The sequence below is a fragment of the Pipistrellus hanaki genome (assembly GCF_964339955.1).
Source record: "Pipistrellus hanaki genome assembly, chromosome: 2".
NCBI lineage: Eukaryota > Metazoa > Chordata > Mammalia > Chiroptera > Vespertilionidae > Pipistrellus > Pipistrellus hanaki.
In genome coordinates, this window is record NC_140504.1 from 147,408,645 (window position 1) to 147,435,014 (window position 26,370).

At 38.1% G+C, this 26,370-nt stretch overlaps 1 protein-coding gene and 1 pseudogene across 2 annotated transcripts in view; both read right to left on the minus strand.

Moving 5' to 3' along the window:
* ST6GALNAC5 (ST6 N-acetylgalactosaminide alpha-2,6-sialyltransferase 5) overlaps positions 1–26,370 on the minus strand; it is a 158,274-nt gene that overhangs the window by 93,761 nt on the left and 38,143 nt on the right. The window lies entirely within an intron of this gene.
* LOC311615726 overlaps positions 1–26,370 on the minus strand; it is an 86,448-nt pseudogene that overhangs the window by 21,935 nt on the left and 38,143 nt on the right. The window contains exon 3 of the transcript in view: positions 11,075–11,299. The product of the transcript in view is annotated as an uncharacterized misc_RNA (transcript). The remainder of the gene's footprint in view (positions 1–11,074; positions 11,300–26,370) is intronic.

Genomic DNA, 26,370 nt, shown 5'->3' on the forward strand with positions numbered 1-26,370 from the left:
TATCAAACAAAACTTTTTCATGCTGTATCACAATGAATACTATTGACCTGTAAACTATTACTAGATGTGGAAATAATATAATGGCCGCCTACTTTAAAAAAATGAAAGCAATCCTAAAAGAGTTGTTGCCCATGTTCTTAGACAGGTGCAGGGTGATATAATCTCAAGCTGGTTGATGTAACTATATCTGCAATATCCTTTTTCCAAATAAGGTCATGCTCATAGTTTCCAGAGTTTAAGAAGTGGACATATGTTTTGGTAAGCCACCATTCAACTCACTATTGCAGGTGAGGCTAGCAACCAGTCCTCTTAATTCGATTTTTAGGGTTCAGGCAGAACTCGTGCATTACCTCACATAAAAGTCAATGATAACAGTGTCTATTATGTTGATGATAGTGGGGACTCCTCAGCATGGGATGCAAAGATAAATCTGGGTCCATGTTAGAGAAGCTGCTGACTAACTTTCCTGAACACTGCCTGTTACATATTCAGTGCAACGGTTGAGCACAACACCGGGTATTTAAGAATGCACAAAATGGTATTTAAAAGGCCAGTGTAACAGGAAATTACAATATGTCTGACCTATTAGCCAAGCTTGCACAGTTGTCAATGCTGACATCTGGTCACCACAGCCACACCTTCTGTCTCTTGTCTTCACCTGCTACATAACCAGAGCTGTGCCCCATAATGACAATTTTTATTTAATACCCCCAATTAAAATACTAATTTTGTGAGGCTCCAAACAAAAGTTTTCAGTGAATTTAAGCAAGCATAACTAAGCCACAGACATCCAGTGAAACCAGCTCTGGTCGTCAGTCCTGGCTGGTATTTGTGTTTGGCAACAATTTCTTTGAAACTGCTTTCACTTTTTAAAAGAGAGAAATAGATGGTTAGTGTATCACTTACGTAGCCAGTACTTTACAGGTCAAGGTGATCTGGAGCTAAGAAATGTAATATTCAGTATGATACAACATGAAAAAGACAAAAGTTCTCTTTTGTAAAAGACAGATGGCAGAGCCTGGCCGAAGTGGCTGAGTGGTTGAGAGTCAACCTATGAATCAGGAGGTCATGGTTTGATTCCTGGTCAGGGCACATACCCAGGTTGCAGGCTCAGTTCCCAGTAGGGGGATCTCATCATTGATGTTTCTCTTGCTCTCGCTCCAAAATCAATCAATCAATCAATCAATCAATCAATCAATCAATAAATATAAAAGTTTAATATGCAAAGTGTCCCCTGGCAAGTTTGATGGGGAGACTGGGAGTTCAATCACTCACTATGATGTGTGCTGACCACCAGGGGTTGGCGCGGAACATGGCATGCAACTAGCGGGGGCAGCAGGATGCTGAGGGAGCGAGGGAAGGAGGAGGCAGGGAGGTGGGGAACCTGGTCGCGGAATTTCATGCACCAGGCCTCTAAAAATATATATATGAAGGTGGCAGAAAGGTGAGGAGCCAGAGAAGGCAAAATTGGTGCAAACCAACACTTGTAACTAATCTTGGCATAAAAAGAAAGGTGTTTGAAGCCTGCTACTGTGGTGTGAATGGTACTTATCACCACTGTCATTGAATACGAGATGAAGTGGTTAGAGGAGAGGCATGTGGGGTACAGCAGGCCTCTTCCCGCTGGGCAGATTTTAGTTCCAGTTTGCCACTCACGATGTGACCTGGGCAAGTTATTTTACTTCTTTGGGTCTTATGTTTCATCATCTTGAGGGAGCCAGATGACTTCATTTCTATGGACCTTTCTATTTAGAACATACTTGAAATAGCTTATCCTAAAAATGCACACTAATGTGTGTTAACTAATGTTTATTAATGATTTGTTATGTACAAGCACCATAATTGTGCTCCATGATGTCAGTCTTATTTACTTACGAAGGCTTCAGAGTCTAGTATTCATAATAACACTGATAACAAAAGCATTTATTGAGAACTTATTTCATGCCAACTCTTATATCCATTACTTGAATTCAGAAATATGTCCTCTTGAACATCTGGTCACCACAGCCACATCTTCTGTATTTTGTCTCCAATTGCTACTTAATTTAGAGCTTTGCCTAATAATAGTTTTTAATTTAATGCTCATAATTAAAATGCTAATTTTGTAAAATGCCTCAAGTACAAGTTTTGAGTGAAACTATACATGCGTAACTAAGTTGCAACATTACAGTGAAGCCAGATGCAAATACCAGTCTTATGATTTCTGAATTTTACATACATTTGCATGTAAATAAATATTCACCACAACCATCCTATGTGGGAGATATTCTGGTTATTCCTATTTTACAGATAAGGAAACTGAGGCCTTACAGATAAGGAAAAAATGGAAATTAACCTATCCAAAATCATTCAGCTAGGAGATGGCAGCCATAACTTAAATTCTAGAGTATAACATTCACTGGAATATAAGATTCATGGAGGTAGCAACCACATCAGTCTTATTTGCTTTTATGTCTCTGGTACCGAGTGCCTACCACAGTGCCTGGTATACAACAGGTGATCAGTAAATACTTGTGAAATAAAGTTCTCATTCATATATCTTACTCTTAACTACTATGCTGTATTCATGACATAAACAACTTTCCCAGTGATCTTTTAAGTGACTAAAGGCCCAGGGCTTGAAATTCATGCATGGGTGTGTGTAGTCCCTCAGCCCAGCCTGCACCTTCTCTAATCTGGAACCCCTCAGGGGATGTCCGACTGCCAGTTTAGGCCCAATACCTACAGGCCTAAACTGGCAGTCAGACATCCCTCTCACAATCTGGGACTGCTGACTCCTAACCACTCACCTGCCTGCCTGCCTGATTGCCCCTAACCACTCTCCTGCTGGCCTGATTGACGCCTAAATGCTCCCCTGCTGGCCTGGTTGCCCCCAACTGCCCTCTCCTGCTGGCCCGATCACCCCCAACTGCCTTCCTCTGTGGGACTGAAAGGACTAGGAAACTCCAGCTGGATGAGGCAGGGCTGAGGGGACTGGGTACCACCATCTAGTGGCTGTGGGCACCACCATCTTGTGAGGGTATGATGGCCAATTAGTATATTCTTTCATTTTTTAGATAAGATAACAAGGGAGATTCCTCTAGTGAGCATAGGTAGATTAGCATAATAGGTACATTCCCATAATTTCTTCTAACTCCACTCCTGGAAAATCAACAGAAAACAGTTCACATTTTGTTGACCACAGTTCAACGGATAATGGAGCTGTGGGATATTTGTGTCAGAGATGCCACAGTGAATAAGCCTATTTCCCTTGGCCTTTGTTGCAGAAATGACATTCTCATTGACAATGGGTTTTGATTTTGTTTTGGAAAAGTTGCCTGATCGGTTGTGTGACTCACCATCTCTTGTGGAAGCTGTGATTAGTTTTCATCATGCCTCTGCTTTTAGACCACAAATGAAATTCTTCATTCTTCTATTACCAGAACTGGTTCCTTGTTAGTACATTTTCAGCTGTTCTGCAGGATAGATAGCTGCTAAGGCAGGAGGAGGGAAAGGGGGAGGAGAAAGAGGGGCTTACCTCACCCACTGGACAAAGAAGTCAGCAGTCTTGGGACTTGCCAAGATAAAATCGCCAGATGTCCTCACAAATTCTGGGAAAAGCCACAACAATATAAAAGGAGGACCTTGAAATCTAGTCTATCTGGCAGGGGAACCTTGAAACCTATAGGCGGGAAAGTATAAAACCCTTGAACAGGCAGGATGCTCAGACTAGCTGAGTTGCCCCCTTGTGCTTTATTTGCTTGCTTTACTTCTTTCATAAATTTGCTTCCTTTTCTTCAACACTGCTTTCTGTCACCTGTCTGAATTCTTTCTCACGAGAATGATGAGAATGGAGGGAGGGCTGCCTCTGGCTCTCTGGAAACACAGTCCTTTCAGAAGACAAATGAGAAGGGAGATGGAGTGAGTATCCCAATAGCACCCAGCCTGCTAACACTAATGCCAAGTAGGACAGTCCATCCCATTCTATTCATCAGAATCTCCTTGAAACAAAATGGATGCTGCCATAGCTGAAGCTGTAAGAGCCCAGATAGCAGCCACCTCCAGAGCACTGGTGTGCGAAGGAAGCCTCCTGGAGGAAAGATTTGCTGCAAGTTGAAAATATTTACCTCTGTGAAACCCAAGAGGATTGATTGTTTAGTAAATATTTCAATGAGGACATTGTGGAATTCAGATGCTTATGTAATGCAGACAACAAAATGTAAATACTTAAAATTAATAATGTTTGAAATGTTAAGCATAATGTGACAAGTGGTTCATCAGTATAAAGGGGGTCCACTGGTCATGAATAGCTGCTTATTACCGTCAGTCACAGCAGAAATGGCCTGCATCGATTCCCAGTTTTCCTCAGAGCCAACCCTTCACTCCAACTTGGAAAAAAGCACTGTCAGTGGATATCTTCTTGTAGAAAGTACTATCATCCACATATCTTTCGAAAGGAATGACACAGAGCAGTTACTAGGGTATGTGTGTGAAAGAGAGCAGGGGAGGTTCTGCAAAGATATTACTAGACATCACACTTCCAGCCAGGAGCTAGCAATGAAACAAAGATGAATCCACATTTGTATAGTGAGTTATGTAATGGAAATAAGCACTCTAGAGAGTTGTTTTATTTAATCTTTTCTGTTCCTCTCATAGTCTCATCTTCGATCTCTTTTCCTCCTCAGTAGCTACTTCTCTTCAGTCCAAAAATAATATGTCCAAATGTTCCTCACTGTACAAGGACTTGCCTCCTTATAAAAGCAACTCTCCTCTCTCCTTCCTTCCTCATCAAGCTTCTTGAAAAAAAAAAAAAAATGGAGCACATTTCCTGCCTCACCCCCTGCAGGCCCTTTCCTGGTACAGCAGCTTGGCTCTGCCCCTAGCACACCAGCAAAACTGTTCTTACCAAAGTTACTAATGCTAGACTAGCTGATGAATCCAAGGATCCCTTAGGACCTTTCAACAGCATCTTATTCTTGTGACACCCTTTTTCTGAAATCCCCTCCTCCTTTGATTTGGGTCTAAAATTTTCTCCAGACTCTCCATCTTCCGCTCTGATTGCCAGTTTTTAGATCCTGGCCTGTCTTTAAGTATGAGCTTTTCCCCAAGTTATTTTCTTCTGTACACAAGAAGTGCAAACCAAAATTCAACAGACACAAGGCAGGAAACTTAAATGTGTGAAGTCGATGGAAGGTGAGGGTGTATGAGACAATAGGGAGTGGTGGAGTGTGTGGCAAATGAATATTGAATATCCAAGTCCCAGAGATATTCAAATGGAAAAGTTAGTTTTGACCTCTTCAGGCTCCTTACTCAGCACAATGAATTATGAGCATAAATATTACTTATCAAGTAGGTGAGGGGAAAAAGGGCATGCTTCATTTTTTAAAATTCTTTATTGATTAAAGTATTACATATGTCTCCTTTCTCCCTCATTGACCTCTCCCCGGCCATTTCCACCCTCTTGCACATAAGGCATGCTTCTTTAATGTGCTCCTCTGGTAACAATGAAACTGACATCAGTATCAGGTACATGCTCATATTGGTTTTAGTTTCTCCCTTTCCCTCCCTCCCATAATCTTAATGTGTTGCCCCAGCAAGTAGCAGCAACTGATCCCTAAGTGCTTAGCCAGCCTAATGTATTCATTCTCTCTTCCTTAAAGTTTGCATGTATTCTATGTTGGCAGTGCCTCTTGGGTACTTATCTTAATGAATGCATTTTGCTCTTTCCTCTACAAGTCAGCAGCTTCAACTCTTCCTCATACCATCTTCCATCAAACTATCAATCATTTTCTTTTAAAGAAATTTTATTGGGCCCTGGCCAGTGTGCTCAGTTGTTAAGAGTGTTGACCCATGTGGTAGGTCCAATTCTCAGTCAAGGGCAAGTACCTGGGTTGCAGGTTCGATCCCAGATCCTGGTTGGGGTGGGTGTGGAAGGCAACAAATCAATGTCTTTCTCTCACACACATAAATATTTCTATATCTCTTCCCACTCCTTCCCTCCCTTTCACTTTCTCTAAAATTCAATGGAAAAAAATCCTTGGGTGAGGATTAACAACAAAAATTTATTGGGAATCTAACATGGTTTTGATTACAAATATATGGGTCTTGAGTAGTCTGTCTCACTCGTATTTTTAGCACTTAAGTCTTTCAGTGCATGATTTTGCAAACTTAGGTCTTTAAGAAAAACTTGTATAGTCAAACATAAAAAACAACAATTAAAAAGAAAAGACAAGAAAAAAAACAAAACAAAACAAAACCCTGCAAGCTCAGGCTCTCTGTTCTGTCTCTCCTTCTGGAGTGATCCCAGTCCTATATACTCTAGACTAGAAGACTCTTTGGAGAGATAGATGATATTCAATTATCTACAAAAAATATCAGTGTGGCATCTCCAAGGAATGAGTCAAACATAAGCCTCTTAAAGTTCCCCTTTCCATACCACCATCAGCACGCATACACGTGTACACACACACACACACACACACACACACACACACACACACACAGGCCCTGCTTCTCTTCTTGTCTGCTAACTTGAATTGTGACTTCAGAGTCAGCTTTGAGTCTCTACTCTTTCTTACCTTCCACCTTCAGTAGGTAACAAAGTCGTATTGATTCTCACTCTGAAATAGCTTTTCATCTGATAGTTTTGCATCTAATTCTGTTGTCACTTCCCTCATTGAAAGCTGAAGAAATCCTCCAACCTTGAACTGCTTCTCAGATACCATCCCTTCTTTGTGCCAGTGTATCTCACTGAGGTTTCAGATAGAAATGAGAGAAAGACAGCCAGGGGAATAGATGAAAAATGAAAATGTCTGTTCTTAAACTTCTATTTTGGTCAGAATCAGCCTTACTACCTCTTCAGGGGGAGAGAAAAATAGTGAGACCATCCTGAAAATCATCTAAATCCATTTCATCTGATGGCTGCCAACAGTAGATGAGGCTGATTTTCTGAGCATCTGATCCTTAGAAGGTGGTTGGTAGATGTTTGCTGAATGAAGGATGGTGCCTTAGGAACCGGAGAACTCCCTGCCATTTTCACCCATACCACTCTGATTTCAGATTCTGTCTTAAAATCCTTCCATCAACTAAGAGAATGGGTGGCTATATGGTATTTAGTCAGAGGATGGTTATTCTGCTTCCTCGGAAAACACACAAACTTGACTTTGAGGTATCTCCTGTTTCTTGGAGATGCCAGGGAACTGATGATAGAGTGTGGGAATGACCTTGCAAACATAAGGGATCACTTTCATTTTAGTTTTTTGCCTTTCCTTTTACTCAGACTTTCTAATTGTACCTAAAGGAAAATCTCTTCTGAATCTTTTTTTTTTTTTTTTTTTTTTTTTTAACAGAGAGGAAGAGAGAGTGGTAGAGAGTTAGACACATCGATGAGAGAGAATCATCGATCAGCTGCCTCTTGCACATCCCCCACTGGGGATGTCCCCACAACCAAGGTACATGCCCCTGCCTGGAATCGAACCCGGGACGTTTCAGTCCGCAGGCTGATGCTCTATCCACTGAGCCAAACCGGTCCCAGCGTAAATCTCCATTTTAAATGGTTCTATACTGAAAATGCATTAACTTTCAATTACCTGACTGGTTAGGAATAAGCTCTTCCACTGGCATTTAATGTTTCATAATATCTGTCCACCTCCAGCCCTTAACTCACTCACACAAGGACTGGCTAGAGCCCGCTCAGCCCCTATTCCGCTTTCCGAGCATGTCCTATTTATGCCCTTTTCCTGCTTTGGATTAGTTTTTCCCCTCTATCTGGAATGTCTTCAACTTTAGTTTCTCCCACTGTCCTTTAACCCAGATGAATTATTTCCTCCTTCATGAAAAATTTCCTGAAGATTTTCTCGATTCCCCTTTTCTTTAAAATAGGATATAAGGCTCTTTCTTCTAAATCCTAAATTACATAGGAATTCAAACAATCATTATATGAATAAGATTTATTATACGAACCTTTTAATACCTTGATTGTTGTATTATTTTTACTACGTTTTTTTTTTTTTTGTCTTAATTAATTCTGCATCTCATGGGACTACCAAATGGCATCCCCAAATGGTGGCCTGCCCCCTTTTCCAGTTCCATTTCTATAGAACCACTATATTATTTTTTTTTCAGTGTACCTTCCTGAGTCCTTCTAATTTCATTTGTTTTTTATGTTGCCAATGTCCATGGGCATTAAATACAATAATATTTGCCTACTAACAACTTCAAAATGTGTGCCTTCAGTTATAGTTTTTTATTTGGACTTCAAATCCATACAGCTAAGAGCCAGCTCAGATATCTAAGACTCAACATGTACAATTAATTTCTTGAACTTTCTAAGTCTGGGAAGGAGAAGAAAACAGAGATAATAATCCTTATTTAAGAAGAGAAAGACTTTTCCAATGGTCCTAAAGGACCATGGAATAATCCAATCCATATCTTCATTTCTAGATGAAAACTAGATCTTCTGGCACAAAGTCCTATGAATATTCTTTCCACTGCATCACCACACGATTTTGCTATGGGCCTTAAAAGAATCTTTAGTATCTAAGATTTATTATCAGTAGTACAGCAATTAATGCAATTTCAGAAGAATAGTGATTATATATTGTAGTTGAAAGTAAATCTTCCAGATTCATTTTATTTGAGCAACCTCACAAAACACTATTAAATTACCTTAGAATAAACTTCTCTAAATTAAGGATTGGCCCCATAAACAAAGCCACTCCATTGAAAGGATTCCTTCTCCCTCAGACTCCCAAAGCACATGCACATAATGTCTCAACGAAAGCACATCCTTCACTGAAACTTGCCCATAAACTTTAGTCCAAGGAAAAAGGCTCATTCACAGGAATAAATAAGCTATTATTTTTGGTGTCTATCTTTTTCAAACCATATTTTAGAGTACGAACAATCAAATAAATTGCATGTTTGGTTCTCACTTTAGTCATCAGATAGATCTGTTGCTTCAAATAAAAGATAATGAACCAGACATTTGCTTTAAAGAACTGTGTACCAATAAAATAAAGTGACAGACAGGGACACTTTTTATAGTATATGCAACAAAGGAATACTATTTTAATAAATAAAGAGCTTCAAATGAATGTAAAAATACTAATGCCCCTGAAAAATATTCAAAGAAGAGGTTACAAAAGGAAATAATATGAACAAACAAACTTGTAAATTTCTTTTAACCCATGTAGAGGTGTCTTTATTGCCTGTTAGTTTTCCTTTGAGAAAGTAAGAATATTTTTTTTTACGTCTGTAGAAGATTACCTTACTACTGCACTAGAGGAAAGTTCAGAGTGCTTGGGGAATCAGACAGGAGCCAACTCCTGGTTCTTCCCCAGTCTAACAAGTGACCGCTCAGAGTCTCAACTTCATTTGCTAAGAAATTGGTACAATACCTCGAAGCGCTACTGGCAATTTTACCTGAGATGTTACACACAGGGTTTGGCACAGAATGCATGCCTAATAAGTGTAAGCTCATGAAAGCAGAAATTAATTTTGTTCACGTTTCTATTCTCAGGGGCTAGAAAGTGTCTGGGCTTTTCAGGCATTTAACAATAATAATAATTATTGAATTAAATTGCATCAAAATAATTTGAATTACCACCTTGTTGTAGGTCTTTTCTACAAATCCCAAATTCATGGCTATAAATGTTAGGGCCCAAGGTCTTTAGTTCTTGTGCTGCTACCTTTACATTTCAATTATTTGATATCTAGGCAAGTTTTCCTTTACAAAATACATAAATAAATAAAAACCCAGGGAATTTAAATCATAATAACCAACTGAAACAACACTAATTTAATTCCCAAATTATTAATATTACTTCCAGTATGAATATTAATATTTATCACTTCACAGCAGAATTAATGTGCTAACCTACAGGTTTACATACCCATATCTATTCAATTCTACAAGAGTATGCAACACGACACTCACTAAACATTGCCACTAGTGATCATTTGTGCCTAAATAGTAACTCCTGAATAGAGCTCACTGTTTTATAGGTCTTTAGTGGGATTTTTTAAAAATGAATTCTGCACCAGAGATGACATCAAAAAGCGAAAAACCCATAATCTGATATTTCCCCCCTCTGGACTTGTATTAGTTTCCTTTTATTAATATAAGCTATAAAATCTCTTTGACATGCTATTGTTATTATTTATTTCCTATATTTCCAAAAGAGAATTTAGAGTAGTGCGTTTTAGCATGCTGTTAGTGTCTTTAATACAGAATGTGGTTCCCTGGAAGCAGCTGTAAAATTGAATATACTGTATAGAGCTAGCTCAGGATAGCATAATATAGAACCATTTTTTTCTGTGACAAATAAAAGTGTTTATTATATGCCCACAGACCTATTATGCTGAAATTAATTTCTATTAAATGAACAGTTAAGCAAAGTAGAATCTAACTTATAAAACACCCAACAACAGAAAGAAATGGAAATAATTATAGTCTAATTTGTGAAGATTGTATCCAGCCTTAAAATATAACTCATGAGCTCCTAATTTAAAAATCATGACTGAAGACCCCATGGAGGCTTCCTTCGTTTCTCTCTCCCTCTCTTCTTCCCCCTTCAGGATTGCTTCAGAAGAGCTAATGAGCAAAGACTTTCCTTTTAACCCGCCAATAACGACCACAATGTACACACTATTCCCTGGGCTTTCCCATCTTCAGGGTTTAGCATGCAGGCCTTATTCTCAACCCAATTACCTGGATATAAAGCAGGAACTTCGCAGCTGTCACAAAACACCTATGCCATTTTAGAAAGGCATTGCTATCAATAACCCCAAACGGGGATTTTATCACAGACAGAATGTGAAATTGCACCTCCCTGACAAAATATTGCAGAACCCGGGTGATAATATTATTACAGTAATTACCATATGTCTTACATCAAATGCAACTCCAGCTTTATTATCTTTCAGGTTTTCTAGAAGGAGATAGGAGGAAGCTGTCACAATTCGACAGGTAGCGTGTCCTCTATTCCACTGCCATCCCCTCTGAAAGCCAAGCTTTCCTTTTCACAGAAGGAAATATGATTATAAATTATAACTCCATTTGCGTTGAGAACAGGGGAATCCCAGGGTTAATTACAGGTAAGGTTCTGTTTACATCCCCTGGGGCTAGCCACTGCCAGATTCCATTTTTGAGGTGAAAAAAGCTGCTGGAGTTTGAACTACATCCACATTTTTTTATTTCACTCTTGCAATTCTGTGTGGCCAAAGGGAGCCTGTCACTCAAAGATCGTTCAAACGTAACCTCAGAAACCTCCATTTCCAACAGCCTGAATGTAGTTAAAGTAAGTTCAGAATCCAAAGTCTAAACAAAAAGTAGGAAAGATGATAGTTTGATAGCATCTCTGTGAAGATCAGGAATAATCAACTGATTAAATATAAGACAAAGGAGTAATAGGAGGGGGGGGGGAGAATTAACCAACACACTAAGGGAACTATTTACTGACAAGGGACTGCATTTCTAAAAAATCATTTTCCTTATCTGTAATGCTTCCTGGCCTCTTCTTTTCTGGCTTATTGGGGCTCCCCCCCCCCCCCCCGAAAGGATAGTCTGTAGTCAGGCAATATTACCCTCCACAGATGTCAGGGATGTGTCTGTCTCTGGGCTCCCAGGTTCCCCAAAGAGTTATTTCTCCCGATTTAGATTCAGCTCTTCAGAAATATGCTCAGAGAAGGTCTTATGGCATTTATGCTCTTGCCAGGGCAATTGCAAACTATTTAGCTGTCTGATTGCAACCTGATAATCTTGTGAATCCTGTATATTTTAGATGTCTAAAGCTAGCCTCTTTCTATTCATTATGTATCATACGTCCATATTTCATTTTGCTTATCATTCTCACTTAATAATTATCTGATGTATCTTATTTGTTCATTTTCAACTTCATTGTCCTTCCCCTCCCCAATCACATGTACATAATACAACAGGGACCCCTGGCTGGTTTGGCTCAGTGGGTAGAACGTCAGCCTGTGGACTGAAGGATCCTGCGTTAGATTCTGTCAAGGGCACATGCCTGGGTTGCAGGCTCAATCCCAGTGGAGGGCACGCACGAGACAGCTAATCAATGATTCTCTCTCATTATTGATGTTTCTATCTCTTTCTCCCTCTCCTTTCCTCTCTGAAGTCAATAAAAATAATAATAAATAAATAAAACAATGCAACAGGGGTCTTTATTTGGACCCTAGAAGAGCACCAGATGTGTAACAGGTATTAATCACTATGTTAAATGAAAGAATAGGCTGTTATAACAATTCCAGAACATCTGAATGCTGGCTTTGGAAGCAGTCATTGCCGGAGCTCCATCTAGGCACAGCTGCGCTAGATATGGAGGGTATTTTACTGATAGACCATTTTTCTAGGAGCAACATTTTAAGATTCCACTTATGAAATGAAATGGAAAACAACCCTAATTTTATTATCTTTGATTCTCTGAAGAAAAAACAAGTTAGCATGCATAGTTTCCAGAAGAAAGAGTCCTAAAGAAAAATGAGGGATGACTCACATTATTTCTCTTAAATCAGGGAAAGGAAGAGGTGGGGATGAAACAGTAAAGTACTATCACCCCTTCTGGCGAGGAAGGGGACCATGCCACTCGGTTCCTTGCAAGGAGCATGTCCTACAAATGGAATTCCTTCATTTCAACCTGAACACCTATTTTTCTTTTTATGTTTATGTTAAATTAAAACAAGACAAAAGCCGTGTTCGTCAGCCAAGAGGCATGAGAATAGTTCATGTGAATGCAAGAGGGATGACCTTGGGAACAGTCTTAAAACTAGGCTGCAAGGTACTGCTCAAGTTCAGGTTTCTCACTCTACTGTAGACAAACCAAAATCTCCTCACCTTTAACGCAACTGTATCCCGATTACTCTTAACAGATAGGGAAACTGAAGTCATGTTAATTCCATGACTTCTTACCCCACACCTATGAATGCATCTACTTCTACACACAGGCTAATTTCTTTCTCTGTAGTCTGAAAGTTGTTCTCCCCCACCTCAGGCTAATTCTTCATGCTGCAAACTCCACCCCTGCCCTCTTATCAATCCTGGACTTGAACAATGATCCCCTTCCTTCCCTTGGTAATTCTTCTTGGCTAACAAATATAAAAAGCCTCTTCTATCATTTAAGAAAAGGTCTTTCCCTGACTCTATGTTCTCTTTATCTATCACCTCAGTGAGTATTTTCCTCATTCTAAGTTATTCAGTGAGTCACTGAAGTCCAACTTTTATTCCACTAAGCTCAGCAATTACTTCTTAATTCCTAAATCCAATTAACTTAGGTGTATGTATGTATGTATGTATGTATGTATGTATGTATGTTATCTCTTAAGTTTGAAACTCTTGGCATCTCTGACATCACTGACTCCTAAATCTCTGCTTACCTTCCGGACTTGGTTTCCCTTTTGCTGATTCTTCTTTGTGCTCCCTTAATTATTGTTTCTTTCTTGGGCTTTGTCCTAAGTCTTTTTTTTTTTTTTTTTATCTTCTACAGATGATGAAGTAATTTAATCCATTTCAGTAGCTTAATTACCATCTGGAAAAGCCTAATGATTTGAAAAAAAAACAAAAAAAAACCTCTCTCTGGTCCATATCTCTCTTTGGAACTCTAGATATATATGCCTGATACAGACCCAACCAAAGAATGATGTCAAGGTGACAGATGAGAAACTGAATCATCATCTACTAACCAAAAGTCTATTATACGTAAGCTTTAAATGCTGTAAATGATAACTGATTTGTTGTTAAATATACACTTAAATCCCTCAGCCAGGCTTGCTAAAATAGCAGAAGCTACTAAAAAAAAGGAAAAGAAACTAGTTTCAATTATTGAAAGAAATGCATCTTGCTTTGCTCACAAAATATGCTTAGAGGCTAAAATTCAGATAGTTCAAGGCAATTAGTTATCTACTGCTGAATAACAATATTACTACAAATTAGCAGCTTAAATCCACACATTTATTGTCACCGTTTCTATGGGTCAGGAGTATGGATATGGCTTTGCTGGAGCCTCTGCTTAGAGTCTCACAAGGCTGCAAACAAATTGTTGGCAAGGGTTTTGGTTTTATCAGAGGCTTGACTCGTGGGAGATTGACTTCTCAACTCAATCTGGTTGTTGGTGGAACTTAGATGATAAGACCGGGTGCATGCAATTGTATTAATAAAAATTGTGCTAGAGCCCCTGATAGGCATGAAGACCTGAGGATAGACAGATGCCAGGCCTGTGTTCTTCCCTTAAGATGCACACAAGGTACTTTAACACTATCATGTGAGTATGAACAGGGGCAGGACCCTAACAGCCTTGGGAATGATTATTTGACCCTGGGCAGGAGGTGGAGATAAGGATGTGGGGATGGCAAGAGGCCCAATCCTCAAAAGCAAAGCTGACAAATTTTGAGGTTGGGCAAGAGCAGATAATGCACATTTCTTAAATAAGGCACTTTTCTCACTTGTAGTTGTCCAATTATGCACTTGACACTTACTAGCTAGAGTAGACTCACCCAGATGATTTAGTTAGGTGAAATGCCATGGAAACTACAGGCAAAACCCTCATTGGGTCAAAATAACTCTATCACCTAGGTAAGGCAATGGAACCAACGTGCTGCATTTACTGCTATGAAATAGGGGGAAAAAACGCCTTTATTGAATTATAGTATATTAAGAACTTCATGTGTCTCAGTTGATGTGGCACAAACATTCACAAGTATTTCCTTTTATTGAAGTTGCACTTCCAAAAGTATAATTTGGTGCATCACACTGTAATGAATATAGATATAACACATCACATCACATTAAAAAAATCAATGAAGGATAAAGATGCAAGTACAATATTAAAACAATTCAGATTGGGATGAAGCTGCTGACCTTTATGTTCTATTCCCTGGTCTTAGTGAAGAAAAGAGAGAGAACAGCAGAGTCGGTAGTCAAACGTGAGACTATACTCCACCCTGTTTGGGGCTAGAAGTCCCGCAGTGTAAACCATTGAATAACAGCCAAGCAATACGAGGGTTATCTGGGGGCTCCCTCCCAACAGTGCACTCCCAGATTGTCCCCATCAAACTTCGTTTTCTTTCAATAAATCACAGATTGAAAAGATCACTGCTTTCTTCATTGAACCCCAAATTAGGCCTACAACATATGGTTAATCTTCTGGAAAGCAGCATTAATGCTGGCATACACAATTATACTGGAATCACAAATAAATGACTTAAACAGATTTATGAACAACCTTTTTGGATAAACTCATCAATCAAGTTTAAATGCTTGAATAATGCAATAATGGCACTTATTAGACAAGTCTAAAGAGAATGAATACATTTTATTGTTGGCAAGAGTAACAAAAAGTGATGGAAACCACGAGGGACTCTATGATTAAGGAAAAAAAGACCTCATGTCCCAATTAAACTAACGGGACAAGTGCAAAGAAAAAAAACCTTCAAGTTCAATGAAAATCACCGGTCTATTAAAACATATAAATTTAAAGTGCTGCTGTTCTTTGTTTATTAGTTTTCCTTGGGGCTATTTTTTCTAAACATGCATCCCATCTATTTTTAGGGTATCACAATTGGGCCTTTGCTAGTTACTCATCCCTTTTCCCAATAGTAATAAAAGAAAAATAGTCTCACCTCACTTTCAATTTCTGTTGTTAATAAAATTTTGAAGATCACAGCTACTTTATTTTTCTGCCAGCTTATCACCTCACTACCCTCAATACAGTATTATTTATAGTGGGGAGAATCTGAAGCAATAGAAATATAGCCAACAGTAAGGAAACAGCTAAACGGTGATACATTTTAAAATGTATCACTTTATACATTCATTAAATCATTTTACTAGAATTTTAATAATAAGGAAAAGTAAAAGCAATACAATGTTAAAAAGACAAAGCCAGATATAAAATTATGTATTAGGTGCTTGTATGAAGGTATTAAAATGTATACATAATTTTAAAACATTATAAACAAACCAAAAGACAACAAATTGGGAAAATATTTGCAATAAATGAAGCCTATATTAGTTACATAAAGTAAATCTTTACAAAGCAATTTAAAATGAGACAAAAAAATCCCAATCTAAAATAGGCAGTTTATTAAAGAAGTAAACATGGTCAATAAATACAAGAAAAACTGAGCTATTCATGAAAATCTACTCATACAAATGACTTATTTTTTCATAATGAAAGGAGTAAACATTTTATTTTCTCCTAGCAAATTGGGGAAATATTAGTAATGCTGATAAGAGTCTGAATAATCAGATACATTGCTATGTGCATACATTCTCATAACCTCTTCTTTGGCAGTTGTAAAACTATAAAAATTGATCAATTAATTCCTCATGTAGAAATGTATCTGAAGGAGCTATTAAGTGTAAGAAAAAAAAATATATATATACACACACATGTGTATATATATATATATATACGTGTGTGTATATATATATATAAACACCTAAGGAACCGTCCAACCAGTAGCTATGACACACAATGGCCACCGGGGGTAGATGCTCAACACAGGAGCTGTCGAGTTGCGGTGACTTGGCAGCAGCGGTTCTCAGGTGATGCACCTGGAACCAGAGAGGAGGGAGCCGATTACAGGGTGCATCACCCAAGAACCACCCTCTAGCAACTCAGGACCCCTCAGGGGGTTTCTCGGAGCTAGATTCCCACAGATCAGACTGAGAGACCCGACCAGTGCATCAATCCACGCACTGGGCCTCTAGTGAATGTATAAACAGTTTCATTAAAGCATTAATTGAAGAACAAAAAACTGGAAACCACCTACATATTCATAAATAAGTGATAGGCTGAATAATTTCTAAAACAGCCACCCACCATTTAAAAGAATTATCTGCATTCATTACAACAAAAGTTTTCTATATTTCCTAAAATGGACAGATCTCACTGAAATTGAATTGAATAAACAAAGCCCATGTGCAGGGCATGATGACACCTTACATAAGTTATAGTGATAATTGTGTGTGTGAGTGTGGATAGAGTGGACAGAGGATTCCCTGGTACATTGACAATGATTGCCTCTAGGTGACAGGATACTCCACCCACCCTTTATTGCCTGAATTTCCTAAATAAACATGATACTTTAATTTTAGAAAAATATACACAGAGATAAAAGTGATCATCACTTGATATCAGGGTTATGTGAGTCTTTTTCTCTTTTAGAGCTTTGTATCTTTTCTAAATTTTCTACTATTACTTGGCTTTATTTTCATAGCAAGAAGGAATGAAAAGAGCAATGAAGTTGTTCCCTGGTCCCACCAGGCAGACCCATTTGCTGAGTTGTCTCGCACTTGAGTCAGCCGAGTGGGAGGTGCGCAGGTGTCAGTGTTCTGCTGACCTGGCCAGGTTTCAGTAGCCAGGCAGCCCGTAGAGCTGCAGGTGGGTTGGAAATCCTGGTTTCAGTGTTGTTGCCTTATGGATTAAAATGTGTCAATCTAGCCCGGGTTTGGCTCAGTGTTTGAACATTGACTTAGCAATCAGGAGGTTATGGTTCAATTTCTGGTCAGGACACATGCCTGGATTGCAGGCTTGATCTCCAGTGGGGGGATGTGCAGGAGGCAGCTGATCAATGGTTCTCTCTCATCATAGATGTTTCTATCTCTCTCGCCCTCTCCTTTCGTCTCTGATATTAATAAAAATATATATTTTAAAAAATATGTCAATCTAGATCTCTTCCACGGAACTGTATCACTAGTTATCTTTTAAAATATTATTTCTTTACAGTTGACAAAAACAAAACGTGCAGAATTCCTTGAAATGGCAATTTGATCTCCCACAGGTTCAAGGAACAGGAGAAATTTTTACATTTATTACTGGGACTCCATAAAAAAATTGAATCCAGGTTTTTATTTATATATTTGTTTTTGCAAAATATAACTAATGAAGGGATGTATCATGTAGGACACACAGACCTCTTTATTGCTCTTCTTCTTTAGGTATTAAACATTGGGTGAGTGTCCTTAATGATGGAGGCTTTAAAACTCTGGAATGCATTGCCATGAGAGGCTCTGTAAGTTGAAATTTTAAAGCAAATGACAGACTGCTCAAGTTTTGAATTAATGTGAGTACAGTATTGACAGAAGGCAGAAAAATGGACTCTGCTTTGGCCTGTTCTGCCCTATAATCATCAAATATAAGTTACTCCGATGACAAAGATAAATATGTCTTTAGCTTTGAATTGGCAAATTCAAATTGATTGCTGGAATCTTTAAAGAAACCAGGACAGCCAGAATAACTTATTCATTTTAGTTTAAAAAAGTGTGTGTGTGTGTGTGTGTGTGTGTGTGTGTGTGTGTGTGTGGTGGGGGTGAAATTACTGCTCATGGGTTTGCACTGGATCCAAGAGACCACACATTTCTTAATCCTTCAAAGTCCTTTGGAACTATTGGTTCCCTTCACTGAAACACTCCTGCTCTGAAACCCTGGATGTTTCACTAGCAGAACTGCTGATGCTCCAGTGATTGTTGAACACTGGAGAAGGGCAGAGAGGAAATTTGGTATGTATGTGACAGTATGTGAGGAAGCTAAAGAAACATGTTTCAACCAGTCCATCAGTAAAGTTGACCTTGCAGAAAAAGGAAATGTGAAAACTCTAAAACAAAGATAATGTATTAAATGTGGGCTTCCAGACAAGATTGCAGTAAAACGTGGTTCTTGCACCCTCCCACAACCACATCAAAATTATGACTGGACTACACAACAACCATCTTTCAGAACCACCAGAAGTCTAGCTGAACAGAAGTCCTACAACTAAAGATATAAAAAAGAAGCCACATGAAACTGGTAGGAGGCACAGAGAGTGGAATGGGCTGGTTCCACACCCACATATGGAAGATCAAAATGGGGAGGAATATCTTCATATGGAGAAGTGAGGGTCCCAGCCCCACATCAGGCCCCCCGGCTCAGGGTTCCAGTGCCAGGAAGAGAAGTCCCCATAACTTTTGCCTGTAAAAAACAGCAGGGATTGTGGCTGAGTGGGACAGAGGGCTGCTGGAGTCCCCAATGTTCCTCTCAAAGGGCCAAACATGGACCTCCTCAGACTCATTTGCTCTGAGCTCCAGCACTTGGGTAGCAACTCAAAAGGCACCAGTGCCACACAGGGAGGAACGGAATTGTTGTACACAAGGGCAAGAGCTGGGGGAAGCTTTCTCCCAGAGAGAAGTGCTGACAGAGTCCATTGTTCCTTTTTTGAGCAGAGTTCAAGACACTGCTCAGAAGAAGAAAGAAAGATCTAAAATATGAATAAAATGGCAATAAATACATATTTATCAACAATTGAATCTAAAATAACAAAGGAACAAGCAGAATGGAAACAGACTCGTAGATACAGAGAACATTTTAACAGACGCCAGATGGGAGGGAGATTGGGGTGCGTGTGAAAAAGGTGGAGGGATTAAGAAATGCAGATTGGTAGTTACACAATAATCACGGGGATGTAAAGCACTGCTTGCAGAATATACTCAATAATATTGTAATAACTATGTATGGTGTCAAATGGGTACAAGATTTATCAGGATGATCACTTATAAGTTATATAATGTCTAATCACTGTGTTGTATACTGGAAACTAATATAATATTGAATGTCAACTGTAATTTACAAGTAAAACTGTATTTAAGGTAAAAAAAAAAAAGGTGTTGGATATTAGATCAGCACTCTACTAATGCTAGGGCCATGGTCAGCAAACTGTGGTTCTTGAGCCACATGCAGCTCTTTGGCCCTTTGAATGTGGCTCTTCCACAAAATACCACAGCGTGGGCGAGTGTGTTTTGAAGAAGTGGCCTTAGAAGAAGTTTAATAAAATATTTGGCTCTCAAAAGAAATTTCAATCGTTGTACTGTTGAAATTTGGCTTCGTTGACTAATGAGTTTGCTGACCACTGCCCTAGGGTAAACACTAGAATTCTTTTAAAATAAATCCCTTTAATAACAAAAAATACTTTGTTATCCTCCATTAAGTCCAATAAACTGGTAGAAACAAAGTTTGATCTCAATAGTATGTGTGAACACATCCAACGATTCAGCAAATACTTGTGTCCTCACAAAAACTGTTCTTGAAGCATCAAGATGCAAAATAGATCTGCCATCGAGATTTGAATGGCCCTCCCAAATAGTCTAGCTACTTAGTCAGTGGAGCCTCCTTTCAATGTCCTGCCTTTCAAGTCACACAGTTGGAATTGGAGTAAAAGGGCTTTAGTGGAGAGAAGAAGCAAAGCCACTGAAGAGACTCTCATTTGTAGGCTTTGAAGATATAAATAATATTTCTTTTATCTGGAAGAAAGGTCTTTAATTTGGGCCCAAATTGTCTACACTTGCCCAGCTGGTGTGGTTCAGTGGTTGAGCATCAACCTATGAACCAAGAGTTCACTGGTTTGATTCCTGGTCTGAGGACATGCCCAGAGTTGCAAGGCTTGATCTCCAGTAGGGGCGTGCAGGAGGCAGCTGATTGATGTGTCTCTGTCAACATTGATGTTTCTATCCCTTTCTCCCACTCCCTTTCCTTCTCTGAAATAAATAAAAATATATTTAAAAACATTACCCACACTTACAATTACACCCACGTAACATCATTTATACCTGTACTTATACTTACACACACACCACATTAGACTACTCAGCAGAAATCTATTTCTCTTACTCTTGGTGTCACAGTTGATTTCTCCCTACCCAGTTCTAATGCTCATTTTGGTATGCTCATGCTGTGTTTATTTGACCACATTTTCCATTGAACTTTCATTTGATGTGTTTGCAAAAGCCCAGGAGTACAGCATGCAGTATCTTTTCATTGAAATGGCACAGTAAATTTTTTGAAGTGTTGAGCTGATGCATTATAGTTTCTGTGAATATCTGTATGGTGTTCGCTAAATGTGATATGAGGCAGTCTTATCTTGGGATCATGATTTTCCAAATACATTTAATTATATCAGTTGTTCTGCTGCAAATCCATAAAATCTAACCTCAGTGGGGCTGGTAATGGCACTGGGTAACCCTTTTATTCATCTCTGGTTGAGAAACAAATACTTCCCACATGACCTCTTCCAAATCCTGTCCTGTGGCTGAAAGTCTCCAGTCTCCATTCACTATTTTTCACTTCATAGTATTATTATTTTTTTTTTAAAATAAACCTAGTTTTTAAAATAATTGTAGATCCACATATAGTTATATGACATAAGAAATACCTTGTATGCCTTTTTATCCAATATTTCACAAATTATAACCTCTTGAAAAACTACAGTGCAAGGACACAACCAGAGTATTGACACTGATATAGTCAATGAAGAAAACATTTTTCTTTTCCACCACAAGGATCTCTCATGTTGCCCTTCTATAGCCACACTGGCATCCCTTGCCCTCCTCCCAACCTCTTCTCACTAACCTCTTGAAAGCTACTAATATGTTCTCCATTTTTAAAATTTTGCCATTTAAAAACATTATGTAAGTGGAAACATCTACTAGGTTACTATTTAAAGTAGACTTTTTTTTTTTTTCACTTAGCACAATTCCCTATAGATTCCTACAAGTTGTTGTACCAGTAGTTTGTTCTCTTTATTGCTGAGTACTATTCCATGGCATGGATATGCCACAGTTTGTTTATCTATTCAGTCACTGAAGGATATCTGGCTTGTTTCCAATAGGTTTGGCTATTATTAATAAAGCTGTCATAGACATTTCTGACAGGTTGTTGTGTGAACATAAGACTTCATCCCTTTAGATTAAATTACCAAGAGTGTTATTGCTGGGTGAGATAACAAGTTTTATGAGAAACTGCTAAACTGTTTGCTGTGGCTGTTTCATTTTACCTACTTCCCTGCAATGTGGGAGTGAGTTGGATTCTCTGTTTTCTTGCTAGCATTTTGTCTATTACTACTTTTTATTGAGTCATTCTGGTAGGTATGCAGTGATATTTCATTGTGGCATTAATTTGCATTTAACTAATGAATAATAATTTTGAACATCTTTTAATGTGCTTATTTGTCATATGGACATCTTCAGGAAAATGCATATTCACATCTTCGCCCATTTCCTAACTAAATAGTTTGTACAATAGTTTGTTTTTTGTTTTCTACTGCTGAGTTTTGACAATATTTTATATATTCTACATACTTGTTTTTTGTTAGGTATGTCTTTTGCAAATATCCTTCCAAATCATATATATCTTTTTTTTTAAAACAGGTTCTTTGCTGAGCAAAAATTTTAAATTTTGATAAAGTATAATTTATCAATTTTTCCTTTCAGAGACCATGCTTTTGGTGTCAATTCTAAGAATTCTGCTTAGCCCTAGATCTTTAAGACTTTCTTCAAATGTTGTTTCCTAGAAGTTTTGTTTTTTACATTTTACTTTAAGTCCAAATGCATTTTGGGTTACTGATTTATAATGTGTGACACTTAAGTCAAGGTTCACCTCTTTTACCTATGGATGCCCAATTGCCCCAGAACCATTTGTGGAAAACACTATCCTTCTTCCATTGAGTAGCTTTTGCACCCTTGTTAAAAATTAGCTAGGCATGTTTGTGAGGGTCTATTTCTAGGTTCTCTTTCTATTCCAATAATCCATGTGTCTATTTCTTTAGTAGTACCACACTATCTTGATTATTTTATATATATATATATATATATATATATATATATTATTTTGTATATTATTTTATATATTATTATATATATAAATGCTTCAATATCAAGTAGAGTAATTACTCACTTTATTCTTGTTTTTCAGGATAATTTCAGGTATTGTAGAGGCCATGTCTTTCCATATAAATTTTAGAAGCTTGTCTATGGCTTTTGCCTGATTTGACAAGAATTGCATTAAATCTACAGATCAATTTTGGGAAAGTTTACATCTTTACTACATTGAGTTTTCCAGTCCATGAACACACTAGGTCACTCCATTTATTTAGATTTTCTTTAACTACTTTTTGTCAATATTTTGTGGTTTTCAGTATACATATTCTGCACAAGTTTTTATTAAATCTATACTAAGTATTTCCTTTCCTTTCCTTTCCTTTCCTTTCCTTTCCTTTCCTTTCCTTTCCTTTCCTTTCCTTTCCTTTCCTTTCCTTTCCTCTCCTCTCCTCTCCTCTCCTCTCCTCTCCTCTCCTCTCCTCTCCTCTCCTCTCCTCTCCTCTCCTCTCCTCTCCTCTCCTCTCCTCTCCTCTCCTCTCCTTTCCGTTTTTCCCCAACCTATAAATTTGTTCCCTGCTCCATCCTACCCTAAATAAAGTCCCTTAGGTGTAATTTTCCTAAATGATGGCTTCCCTTCACCATCAAACTTCTCAAGCAGGAGGTCTACACACTCTGTCCCTAGCATTTTATTTCCCATTCATTCTGGCTGCTTCCTATTCTCATGACTTCACCCTAACCATGTGTCACTTCACTTCTGATTCTGCTTGTTGGCTTCTACCCCTCCTGACACATCTCACTGAAACAATAGTTTCTACTGCCTTGCACAACTTTCTATTCTTCTTTCCATTTTGTATCTTCTATTTTCTTGTGGCCTCTGCCTACTGTTTCCCTGTGTGTCTGTGGACTTTGTCATCACTAAATTATTTGTGTTTCTGCATTCAAACTCTTCAAGAAAGTATCTGTTTGATTGGCCAGTCATTCTTCAATACAAATTGCCTGACTGGCCACATTTGTTTCGTAAGATTAGCTCATAGACTGTCGTCCGGCCAGCCACTGTTCTGGCTGCTTTAATAAAGGAGATAAGTGGACTATTCAATGACTGGCATTATATCTGAACTGGTAGTTTTTTAAATAAAGCCTATCAGTACGTTTAGTTTAAATGTCTTCATAGTTTCTATAGCATTAGTCTGAAATTCACCAAAGATATCAGTGACATGGCTCTTTTCTTTTAAGATGTCAAAGAATAAAGAGGTGGATTCATGAAAAGTCTTTGAACTTACAGCAGCTGAGATTTTTTAATTTCCAAGCTTTGTTACTTCTTCATAGAAGACAAGATTTTAAAAATCATCAATATATCAAAAGAGCAGGTATATAGAGCTGACTAGAGAAGCTGGTCAAGATACCAGCTTCCTTTCCTGGGCATGACATGCACACATTTTCCTTTTCTTTTTTTTCTTCTTCTAATTTACATGTAATATATAGTCATCGCCAGAACAATGAATACAGCATGTCAAAACATGATACAGAACGTTATTTCCCATGCCTTATTTTTCCACAAATATTTCCCTCTCCAAGATTTTTACCTTCAGCACAGCTTTTTACCTTATTTAACACCATGTTTATGGTGTTTTCTCTGATTTTTATTAGCAATTCTCTATGAAATTGGTTATGGCTCTTTTCTATTATTTCTTGCACAATGCTAAAAATGCAAATTTTACACTTCAGTTCTCATTCTCATTCGTTTCACCTCTTTGATTACAAATTTATTTTAGGGTAAAAGGTATTCTGAGTTTGCCAGGATTATAATGAAAGAGGTCAGAAGTTTAGTTTATTTGTTTGAGTAATAGAGAACTCTAAGCTTCATCTTTTGGAACTTAGCTTAGTTCATCCCATGTTTACTCAGTGCTTATACTCTGTCCTAAAATCTGTGAAAAAGATGACAATCAGCTGCATGAAAGATGAATTTGGAGGGTATAGATTTAATAATTCAGGTCCTAAAATCTGTGAAAAAGCACCTGGTCCTTTTGAGGGATGAGAGAGGGTATTAGACAAAACATTTCAGACAAGAAGGTAACTGAACCGGGCCTTGAAAAATGAACAGAAGCTCATTAAAGGAGGAAGATGGGGATCTGCAAGATTTGGGGAAGAGGGCAGTCCAGGAGTGGGAATAAGTCGTGTGAAAAATTGATGGGTATGAAAAACAAACTGTTTAGTACCAGATAATAACATAGCTGGCTGGGAGGAGAGGAACTGAGAGGTAATCAGGCTGAGATGGGATGGCCTGGTCCAAGTCACACTAAGAGCTTTCTCCCAGTCCCAGGAAGCTCAGATGCCACTTATAGAGAGTGTTGTGGTCCTATCGGTCTTTAAAATTGCCCCAATCAGCTGCATGAAAGATGAATTTGGAGGGGTAAAACCAGAAGTAGGCAAACCAGTTCAGAAAGGTCTCTACTCAAGTACTGAAGCGAAAGATAAAGGAGTAGGCAAAAGGAGTAGAGGGAATTACACCTGAGGAAATTAAAAGGTAGAATTTCAGTGCTATTTTACAATATTCTAATGATATCTCAGTAAACCTAACTTGTGAACACATACACAAAAAAGGAAGACAGCAAAAAATGGGCAGAATGGAACCCTTCTGATTCTTCATTGTGGAGATAATTTCACATTAATAAACCTCATTTTAAATCTCTCTCTTTGTGTGTGTGTGTGTGTGTGTGTGTGTGTGTAATAGATACACTCCAGTTAGTTATTTGTGTAGTTGTCCAACTAAAGAAAGCCAAGAAGTGTCTAATACATGGCATGAGGCCTCATTCCTCTCCAAGACTGATTCTAGAGTAAAAATCACCCTCATATTTAGAAACATTTTATTGAGATCTTTTCCTCACTTTTAAACTTTTTTAAAAGCTAAAAAAGAGCTTTCATGCGAATTATCAACTTAACTCTTATCTCTATGTCCTTCAGAAAAAAAGATAATTTCTATCCAACTGATTAAATGCATTTTTAAATATTTATTTTTATTGATTTCAGAGAGGAAGGGAGAGAAAGATAGAAACACCAATGAGAAAAAATCATTGATTGGCTGCCTCCTGCACACCCCCTACTGGGGATCAAGCCCACAACCCAAGCATGTGCCTTTGATTGGAATCGAACCTGGGACTCTTCAGTCCATAGGCCAACGTTCTATCCACTGAGCCAGCCAGCTAGGGCTGATTAAATATATTTTAAAGTAATTTTTATACGTTACCTGAATAATAGATTATCTATTAAAACATAAACCAAAATTTTTAATTATTTATAACCCCATTAACTAGAGGCAACAAGAATATGCATGTGTGTATGTGTGTAGGTTTAATTGAATCACACTTTGTATAGGTATTTGCTAGGGATCCTAGATCAATAAAATAGATCATAAACAAATATAGGACAGTTGACTCTGCTGATAACATTTAGCCTAAGTTTTCCTTGCTTGATTTTTAGTAATGTTCAATGTTGGTAGCAAGCCAGTTTTTGTCTATCGAAAATTGTCCATGCTTTTTTTTTTTTAAAGCTTTACTTTGTGTTGATCATTTATACCAGTAACATTGATTATGAATTGAAGGAAAACCCCTCTTTGTTTTTATGTGTAGGCAAAGAGCACGAGTAAAGTGCATGTGTAAGGTATCGGTTATAGGCAGGGTCAAATAATAAAGTCAAAATTCCCTTTTCCAAATAAAAACTTGTTCAGGTGAAGGAAGTTGGGTACAGAGCTT